The sequence below is a fragment of the Passer montanus genome, unplaced genomic scaffold (assembly GCF_014805655.1).
Source record: "Passer montanus isolate IOZ18808 unplaced genomic scaffold, ASM1480565v1 scaffold2, whole genome shotgun sequence".
NCBI lineage: Eukaryota > Metazoa > Chordata > Aves > Passeriformes > Passeridae > Passer > Passer montanus.
Window position 1 is genome coordinate 5033956 of NW_024366591.1, and position 11487 is coordinate 5045442.

The window sequence follows — 11487 nt, forward strand, 5'->3', positions numbered from 1 at the left end:
TACAAGCATATATTAAATGAGTCTGGTCAGTAATTCACTAAATTTGGTCATGAAGAAACCTGACTGTCTTCCATATTGCTGCAGGACTGTGCACTTTATTTTGCTTAACATTAAAACAAAGTAATGGGATGGGAACTTGGAACATGTGCTACAACTAAGTTAATCTTGTGAAAAGAAAATTTCTTTTGGCCTCTTTTACACAAAAACGAGGCAAAAATAATGCCTGTTCTGCAGAGATAACCTTTGAAATACAAAGATGTAGCATGACTTTCTTCAAAGTCCAATTTAATTGGAAGGCAGTGAGGTGATGCTCATTTCCTTTGACTTCATCTACATTGGATGCTCTGTGTGTTTGAAGGTAGAAGAGGTGCTTTCTGACAGACACCAAATCCTCACTTTCCACATTGGTACTAAAAAGGAGATTGGTGCTGATGAAAGGATGACAATGATCAGCTTTTCCAATAGAGATGTAAAGAAGATCATGCCAGATCAGAGAGTAGTGGGTAACTTTTCATTTCCTTTCAGGAAAATAAAATTATTAACCGATTTTCCAGCAAGGTTCTATAATTTAGCTTGTTCTATCAATTCTGAGAGAAACAGATGAGGAAAGGTGTTGGTTTAACAACCCTGAGCAGTGAAACTGCTTCATCTATGAAGATAGAAGTGGAAAGGCATGAAGGTAACAGTCAAAGAAGGAACAAATGTGTAGCTGGCAGAGCAGGAAACTGAACAAAAGGGGCATGGGTTGTCATCTGAAGCAAGGACTGGTTTTTATACATTTGTAGAGTATGTAGCATGGAGGTTTCTTCCATGTTGGCATTATGTAAATAAAAATAGCTAATAACAATGTGGGCTAAAGTGGAAATTAGTGAGACCTTTGCAACAATAGGATTTTTTAAAATTAATAGTGCATGGATGAGACCATAGAGGTGAGAGGATGACTTTCATTTGCACACTGTTCTCCTGCACAATATAGAGGTGCAAGTAGCATCATCTGGACACAACCATAAGGGTGGATGAGAGGAAGGAACAGCAATGTGAACATAGCTACTTTTATCAATGACAGATGCAGAATATAACCTTGAAATTACTTTTAAAGATGGCTTACTTTTGAGCACATTGTTGTTGAATCTGCTTATGCAAATGTTGTGAATATGCTGCTATCATCTCACTCTCCTTCCAGATTTATTATTATGCAGATATACAGAAAACTCACACTGCTTATCCAGATGGCCTGGAGGTGCTGCAGTTCCCTGATAATCAGATAGGTATGCAAGACCTCATAATGTGAACTGTATGTATAGATTTATTTCTATTATGACTGCAGCAGATTGGATGTTTTCTTGCCATTTCACATTGTCTTTGCATTTTACTTTCAATATATTCCATCACTTCTCAGTTTCTTCCTACAAAACAAACGTAATAATGGAATGTAAATGTAGTTCTTCCAATTCTGATTATCTGATTATGTGATTCTTTAATTTCTTTTACCAGCGTTGTAGATATAATTTACATCCTCACTACAATGTCCAAAAAAAAATCCTGACTTAGCTTTGTGTAAGGCAACCTGAAAGAACACTAGACAGACTTTTTGCATCTTTTTTTTTCTGCAGAAAAAACATTATCCTGATGGCACACAAGAAATTGTGTTCCCTAATCTCACAGTGAAACGCCTCTACAGTGATAGACTGAAGGAAACCTTTTTCCGGATGGCACAATAGTAAAAGTAGAAAAGCAAGTCCTGTGTAACTAACAGGGACCACACTTTGGACACAGGTACAACAACACTGACATTTAGAACTGTGGTTGGATTTTGCATAGCTGGGAAATTTCCAGATGAAGAGAAAAAGGATTTGTAAAATAACACGGATTTTTCAAGAATGTGGCACTGAAAATTCACTTCTGCCTTGAATGATAGGTGACAGTTCACCACTAGCAAAATGACTGCGAAACATTCCTCATTTAGTTCCATGTAACTTTACACTGGCCAGAGTAGCTGGGAGATCACCAGTTGTCAGTGTTAGCAATGTGGGTACTAAAGGACTCAGGATCAGGGCTTCTGAGAGGTGTTTGGCTCCCTGTCTAATATTGGGCAAGGACTGAGATTATCTCAGTTTGTTACAGCATGGTGCCATTAAAACCAAGGCTGTGGGTTTTGATCCCTGAAAGGGTTATTCACTGAAGTATTGGACTTGAGAGTCTTTATGGGTCTCCTCCTAGTCATATTCTGTGAATCTGTATTGTCTCTCAATTCCTCCATGCAAAATGAGAAGAACAGCTTTGGGACTCTTACACGTCTCTTCAAAGGAAGAGGAAGGATACTGCTGTAAAATGGATTTTCTGCCTGCAAAATGCCTTGAGATCCCTGTATGAAGTAATGTAAAATTCAGATCTCACCATCCATTAGCTATTACATTACATACTGAAGTTTTTTTGTGAGACCAGATTTCCAATGCCATTCCATGTAAATCCTGAGGTTTTCCACTTTACATTATTTTCTTATTTCATTGAGTTATATTTGACATCTCTGTGAGACAAGTTAATAAAAGACAGCGTTTTCTCATCACTTCATTAATTTCTACTTCTTTCAGGAACAGAGATAAACTAGTGGTATTCAGTGGTGGCCAAAGGGAGATTCACACTGCACAGTTCAGGAAGAGGGAGTACCTGGATGGCTCCGTGAAAACTGTGTTCTGCAATGGCAGACAGGAAACCAAGTACTCCACTGGATGACTCCAAATCAAAGATGAGGAGGGTAATCTCATCCTAGATAAGAGGTGATTCTTACATGCAGAAGGCTGCACTGTACATATGTAGCTCAAGGCATTTTCTTGGCAGGTCACAACTGTTAGGAAGATCTAACTTGTGAAAGTGAATGAATGGATCTGTAGGGCTGAAATTTCTTTGACTCATCAACTGGTGCTTAGATTGCAATAACATTACCTGAATGAAATGAAGACTGAAGAACATGCAGTCACGCCCTTTTTGTGTATTCAACATTAAAACAGATACCGACAATATTTCTCACCAAAATGTTTCTTTCATGGTACTTATCACGCTTTCTCTAGTTTTTATGCAATTTGTTGTGAAAGTGACTACAATTAATAACTATGTTATGAAACTCCTAAATATACAGTTCAGTGCTGCCTTATGCTGACTAAAATAAATCTCCATGGGCTATTTATTTCCTAAGTTAATAATCAAAAAATGTGTGGAAGTGATTAATGTTTTCCGTTTGTTTGGATTTTTTGGACCAGAATTTCCCAGCATGTACCAAGGTTTAGCATGAGCTGGACATTAGACCAAAACCTGAGCAGGAGTCGAGAGAACAATCACAGCTCTGGATGTTCCTTCCAACTAAAGTTGTTCAAAAAATTATATGATCATAATATATAAACCCTGATTCATGTATTTGAAAATAAAATGTAATATTTATTCCATCCTAGTAATTATTCTGGGTCAAAGATCTGGATCTTCTGAATCTTTCTTCTTCCTCCAGCAGTCTTTCCTCTGTGTTGCTTTCTTTTTGAAATAATCTTTCCCACTACTGATTTTATTGTTCCAGTAGTGCAAAAATATTTCCGGTCAGTGAATCTCTCCATCTGTAAGGTTCTTTGGATGGCACTTGATACTTAGAGGGATTAATAATTTATCAGATGTTGCTTTCAAATTCCTTCCTCACAGACTGCCTGTCAGAAAACCATCGAAGAGTTTGGGTTGGAAAGGACGTCAAAGATCATCCAGTTCCAGCTCCCCTGCCATGGGCAGGGACACTTTCCACTAGACCAGCTGCTCAAAGCCCCATCCAACCTGGCATTCAACACTTCCAGTGAGGTGAATTTTTCCAAATCACTGAAACTCCTCTCTTGTAGAGCTCAGTTCATTACCTGCCCACTGACTGTGATACCCAGTTATCTCCTTATGCCCTTCAAATTCCTGTAGAAACAAATAGGCTTTTATAGCATGCTGGTTTAGCCTTTTCTTACACCTAAGTACAAAATTGCAACATTTTTTAATTCCTTTTTCTGTTTCCAGGGTCTCAGACAATCAACAAATCACCACTCAAGTTGCAGGGCATCTTTCAAAGAAAGAGCAAGAAGCATTGCTGGTATTTATCATACACATACTTCAGTTTATCAATTTAGTTATGAAGATGTAATCAGTTTGACATCAGGTGGCATGAAGATAAAATTGTGTTGTTTTCCCTTAACTGCTTCATAACACTGCTTTCAACTACAGAAATAGTTAATATATTTTCCGTGTGTTTCACTAGGAATTTCAGTTTGTGCTACCTTATGCTGGTCAAAATAGATCTATGTTGATTTTTTCTCAATTAAGCATCATAAATAAAATAAATGTTGCTAATGTTTTCAGTTTGGCTGAGAAACTGGATATGATAGCAATGTTTTGCAAAGGACCATTGTTTTTATTCCCAAGAATTGCTTTAACAAAAGATCCCTGTTCTCCAGTCAAAATGCTGACATTATTTTTGTTTCTGTAATAAATCAGAATGCTTTGCTCACAGCTTTTAGCCTTAAATCACTGTTTGCTATTCAATAACCCATCACTGAATCACAGAATCCTGTGGATAAGTAATCCCTCCTAATTGTGAACTAAATAAGGAACAATTTTGTTATCATACTGCTTGCTCCTTGCTTCATTCATTAACCACACTTGACTCTACTTGCAAGAAATATTTTGACTTTGGAATAATTTGGCACATGGTCCTGCACAATGTGTGATACATGAGGAATATATGCAATGCAGTCTCTAGAGCTGTGCACAGAGGTGAGCTTACTGAAGATTTTGCAGCACTTTTTGCGAGCCCATGTCTGACTCTTGTTTTACCAAGATGAGGGTTTTTTTCAGGTGTTATTTTATAGTATAATAATAAATGGATTTTTGACATAAAGGGCACACATTGCGTTTGGAAACAAGAAGGCAGGAAATTCACCTGCATGAATGACAATCTCTGCCAGGTATGTTATAACTGAGAGTCCTTCACAGATGAGTTCTGACACATCCCACTTTGTTTTTCACAGGCTGATTCTCATACCCTCTCTCCTCCACCTTCCACTTGCCTCAGTTAACCAGAAGCATGGCTCTACCATTTATAGTTCATAGCTGTAGGAACACAAATAACCCAAAAATAATCCACATTAACTGTGACTGCATATTGTCCTTAAACTGTAGCAATACACATAGCTACTTCTCAATGTTTTTTTGTCCTGGAGGATTTACAATGAAATTTTGATTAATCCTTCAGGGAGATGGAATACATTTGGGAATTACGACTTTTGTCTTTTCACAGGTTTTCCTGGCATTAGCAAAAACATGCTACAGCCACTATTTGGCCTCAGTTTTTTTTTCACATATAGAATATATTGTGACTTGTGAACTGAGCTAGTTCCAAACAGACAGGGATGTAGGCCTCTGGTCCTTATCAGAGGAAATATCTGTATGGTTAGCTAATAGTTGCAGAAGTCAGGTGTAGGTAACCACCAAGTGAGTTGGGCAGACTTGTGTGGAGAATGCCCAGCCTCCTGGGATTTGTTTATTTTTAGCTTCACCTTTTGCTTGGAAGGGTATTTTCGGCATGCTATTTTTTTCTGCATCTGGGAAGTCAGTGTTTTTCTTGGAGGTGCTCTGGCAGTTTTCTTAGTTAGGACAGCCACCTTAGGAGTTGATCCTCTTGCGCCTACAGGGCAGATTGTGGTGAAGAAGCAGAAGTATATTTTGGCCACTTTTTCATAAGCAATTAAGCCAGTTTTGCTCCAGGGCACACACCTTCTGCCAGCTTTCATCCCAGTGACTTGGTTTGGCCTGGAAGTGTCAATCTGCTTGCAGTTCAGCAGTTCAGAAATACTGTGGAAAAGTTTCCTTCTCACAGTGTCATCCATGGAACAGCCTAAACACAAGCTTGGATTTTGGTTGAGTTCTAAAAGTCAGGGTTTGAATTTGCCCTAAACATTCTCATGGCGATGGAACACCCACAGCTTCAAGATATCTCTTGCATCATAGTCACCTGTGTTCAATTCCATCTTACTTTAAGATGACTTTCTTTGCACTGCTGCAATACTGGCACATTATACTAATTCAGTATATTACCCTGGTCTGGGCAAACTCTCTTGGCTAAGGTCATAGAGCCAAACACAAACCAACAGTAGACAGTAGGAAAATGCCTATTGATTCCAATGTTCTTTTCCTGCTCTGATATGTGCTGATTTAACTCACTGATAATCTTCTGCTATTACACTAATGAGTTCCTCTCCAACTCCTGAGGAGCAGGGCACCTTCTTCTGTCATCACTTCCCTATCAAGAAAATGATGTTCCATAGAGATATACACGGATTCTAAATGAAATACCATTTCCCACTGTCTACAATGGTAGTGAGTGATGGACCCCACCTATTTTTATGAGTAGGAAATGCATTTTGAGTTACATTGCACAGAGCAATTCTTGTATAGACAGTTCATGAAATGTGCTCCTCCCTACCCAGCTAGTTCAACATACACAAGACTCAAACTAAAGACCTGTCCAACTGGTTGGTGACATAGAGGAAAAACACCTATGGATCTTAGATTTTTTTTCTCTCGGTTTTATTTTTTTTTGAACGCTACAGTGGTGAAACCCTACAGTCTAATTGTCCCTGAAGATTAGACTCCATATTTGGGTCAGAGAGTGTGTTGGATGAGAGAAGAGTGTTTGATCTGAGGACCATTCTGACAAAACATTAACACACTGACTCTCACCTTCTCTCAGAAAGCAGCAAGCAAAAAAATACAAAGTGAATAGTCTATACAAGACTCTTTCACATCCTGTTATTGTAGTGGCACCCTTGTTTTTTCTTTTCAGGTTGAGTTTTAGACTGCAGAATAAATAACCTCTGCCTTCCAAACAACTACAGAAAAAAAGTGAAAAAAGTCACACCTGGATATACTGCCTTGAGCAATGTGCAAGTGAGTTGGGAAAGGATACTTTTATGTGGAAAAAAGCCCATTTATTGAAATGGAAAATTTTTTCCCAGAGAACAAATGTAATCTTTTGATAGCTTTAATTTAACTTTAATTTTCTTGTTTGGAAAATGTCAGAATATCCTCTTTTCATTTTTTAAAATACAATGGTTCAGGAAGACTTTTTTAAATGTCAATTTAATTTTAAAATTAAAAGCCCAAATGTGAAATGAAATGCTTTGCCATTGTCAAAATGTAAATTAATATAATTCAAAAGTTTCAGAAGTCACAGAATAGTTCAGGATACTCATCACTTTATTTGAATGTGGAAAAAAAAATTAAAAATCTTTTGGGAAAGAAAATCATGTTTCTCCACGGTCACATTTATGGCTCTCTCGTATGATGTACCTATGTCATAGCTGTCCAATGTATAGAGAAGTGTCCAGGAGGTTTTTCAGGAAGGCTGGGAAGCAGGGTAGTGGGGTTAGAAGCATATGATTACTTTACCACAGGACTTTCTTTCGGTGAATCCTTTGCCCTGTAGGGCATTGGGTCAAAAGTAGTCCTGGGCCATCTTACATTCTGTAGTGAGGGAATTGTTGCCTAAAAATACATGGGATTTGAGCAAGCTTTAGTCCAGGGTGTGAGGAATAAGGCTCCTATTGGAAAGAGACTTTAGGCATCATTAATGGCTGAGACTGTGGCCAAAATTTGAACTTCTGTAAACAATTACTTTCCATATTGCAAAATAATATGTAATTCTATATTCCAATATTAATATGTATATGAATATATTTTGTGTTGTTCTACAATTAAACCTGCAGTAACCTTCCATCTCAGGTTTAGACTGGTGTTGGACGGGAGGCAGCACGATCTAAATTGCACTGGGATTATTCCTGAGAATCCCCTTATAGATAAGAGACAGTCTGAAGTTGAATTATCCTTAATGAGAGCTTTCCTTGAGTGAGGGGTTTGTAGGCAATATGAGATAAACATGGTTAGCAGTTACTGAAGTATGGTTGTGGTGTAATAGGACTTACATAAAATACCATGAAGGAGTAGTAGCCTTGCTGTGTCTGTCATAGTCAGTCATTCTTTTCAGCACCAGAAATTCAGGGGCTTGCTGCTGAGCTTGCATATAAACCTAATGTGATGATCCCAGAAAATGATGGTTATTTTTGCTTCCACTATTTTTCCTGGGAATTCTTTGCTTTGTCTGCTTATTAAACAGCAATACATCACATGCTAAGAAAAAATTAGTAACATGCAACAAGCAAACAACAACCAAACAACCAACCAGAAAACAAAAAAGACAGACCAAAAAACTCAACCATATCAAACTAAACAACATTTACAGGAGCTGGTTCAAATCCTGGGGCAAGCATTAAATTAATTTTTAAAAAAAAGTAGTTGGACACAGCCATGGTAAGAATTTGGATGAGGCACCTTACAGACTGCAGTTTGCTTTGTCTTTTCTACACTGCTCAACAATGCTGTTAGCAGTCGAGCAGTGTAGAAAAGTGTATTAGTGTTTCTGCTATTGAACATGCAGCCAGTATGTGATAAACTGTGCCATCACAGTCTCCACTAGGTAATCATAAATAAATCTGTTGATAATGTCTGGACAATGAAGCTTTCTTTAGTGGTTTGTTCATATCAGCTTATATTAATGAACTTCTTTCATACCTCTGGCATTCAGGGAATGAAATTAAACTTCAACATTCATGGAATGCCAGCTTACAGGAAATTGGCTCACCAAACCTAGATATAACAAACGTCTGCTTCAATTTCCCAGATAATTGAATGCCAGGAAAAGAAAACAAACCACTTTAACTAACAAAGAACACTTATCCACTTTTGAGAAAGTCATATCACATATAAGCAGAAGCTCTTGAAGCTCATTTGTGAAACACTAACTCTAGGATTAGGCATTGGTCTAAATGAATGAATATAAATTTCACTCACTTCACTGTGTATAAATGTGTGCCCAGATGAGCCCTCATCTTTTCACCAGCCTTCATTCCCAATGGGTTCTATGTTTAGCCCATTCCTTAATAACTTGTAAACCCACCTGTAAGTTTGCAGACATTCTTCCCCAATGCAGAAACTACCGCAGCTGTCTCTGACTGTGCTCAAGTTTAACACTGATATACTGCTGCTGCCAACCAGCACCCAGAAGCAGAGAGCCTGGAATCATAGAACCAGAATGATTTGGGTTGGGAGAAACCTTAAAGACCATCCAGTTCCAACCCCTCTGCCATGGGCAGGGACACCTCCCACTAGCCCAAACTGCTCAATGCCCCATCCAGCCTGGCCCCATGAGGGGAGCAGGATGCTATTCTCTGTGACACCCTGGGACACAGAACATTCAGTAGATAAGCATCAACAGGCTTATTGCCCATTGCCTGACTTAGAGCCCTGGAAGGTTTCAGGCACATGACTGGGGAGGGATTCATTCACTTCAAAACCCATAGCTAGCATCCTTTGAGGCAGCTACACCTGCTCTTGTTAACCTCACGCACTCAGAGTCAGACTGATAAAAGCTATTGTTTCACTGCAAAATGAACACTGTTGTTGGGGGTGAGGTAAGAGCTTGTCTGGTAGTGAAACATGCAGCGAAGCAGGGTGAGTCTGCCTGCACCCTGCTACTGGTTGAGGCCTCAGCACAGACAGACCTATGCTATTTACTACCTGCTAGACTGAAGGAGGACTTGTGGAGTCTCTTTTTTCCATGAGAGAGAAGATGCCTCATGCCACAGCAACCTCAACTACCATTTATTTTGTTTAATTTCAGTGAATACATGTTCCTAGATGAATTTCTGCCTAATTTTTTTTTATATATACTGTGCAGCAAAATCCCTACAGTCTTTACAATTAACAAAACCATAAGTTCTTATAACTGTGTATAGTCCATGCATAACAATATGCGGCAATTTTCATTTAAGTCGTGTCCAAGACTGAGGGACACCTTTATATTCATCTGTTCCAGGCAAAAGCATGTTCATTGCATTGCCACCTATAGCTGTGGCTTTCTTTCCCAGGGGAACAGTTTTTCCTCATGGTCCCTGTGCAATGGAAGAGCTGTCATTCAGGAAATGACTACACAAAATCCTGTGAAAATTCAAGAGTGAAAACTAGCTCCTTAAACCACAGGCTACAATGTCCTATCTCCCATGCTGATTCAATGCCAGTAATGCTGAGGTCCTCAGCAAGGTCAGAACATCTTTTTCCTGCTTCTTTGCTGAGCTTTTATTGCTGAGCATAGCATATGTGGCATGGGATACCCCTTTCATCACTCTGTCTCAGCTGTCCTGGTTTTGCCACCTCCCAGTTTCTTGGGCACCTACAACCTACTCACTGAGGGGGAAGAGTGGAGAAAAAGAGAAAACCTGGATGTTCAGCAAACACTACTCAGCAATAGCCAAAATACTGGTCTGTTATCAACACTGTTTTAGTTATAAAAGTGTGAAACACTGCATCATATGGGCTGCTACAAAGAAAATGAACTCCATCCCAGCCAGACTCCGTACAGAAGTAAAAAGAGAAACTACATTAAAAAAAAACCAAAACAAAAAACCCAAAAAAACCTGTATAGTGTCTAGAGTAATTGTATTTCCAACAGAGATATCAACAGCATGCCTTTGAGCTGCCAGGACAAAAGTGCAAGAGAAAGCTGCACACGTGAGGGAGCCCACCCTTCTCTTCTGCAGGACATAATAAATTTTACTTTATTGTATGAGACCTGGAACAAAGCTCATCATGTGAAAAGCTATGAATAAACACAAGTGAAGTCTGAAGGAGACTCCAGATTTTTGGGAACAAGAAATGTAAGAAAGACAGTAAAGTAGCATGAAGTTTGTTGCTGTTAATAGATGTAACAATTTGGGGATTTTTGTCACACAAATTGTGTTATTGTTGTCACACTGTGTGGTGTTTCATCCTCCTGCTGTGGTGAGTAACTGAGAGAAAGTAGTTTCAAGTGTTGTCTCCATGGCAGGCAACAACTCAGCTAGCTATATGTAGTTTGTTTCCAGAGGCAGCACTAGTCTTCGACATAAAGAGCATTTGTCTGCAATTCCTTTGGTGCTGTCTGCCTCACACAGAGAATCTGAATGTGTCATTACCAGTAAATGAACATGAGGTCTGTACATTACTCTCTCATTAATTTGCACAGTAACTGTACTGTAACACCCTTCTCTTTGCAGTAACAACACAAAAATCCATATCTAGAAAAAATATGGACAAAACTAAAGAGAAGTTGAAATGAGATGAGCCACTACAGGATACATGTAGATCTCAAGAACTTATTACAGTGTAAGTCCATCCTCCTTTTCTCCCTATCTGTCTGTGACTTGCACTGTCACCTGCGCTCTTCTCATGGCAAGGTTCTCCACGGCGTGGCCGCTCATCTTGAAAACAGCTCTGTCCCTGGATGGGAAAGTGGAGCAAGGTTATAATCACTGAAGTATTTTGTCTTGTAGTAGGCATCTCTTTTAGAATGAAGTTGCTGTAAATGGTGACAGAAAAATTAGA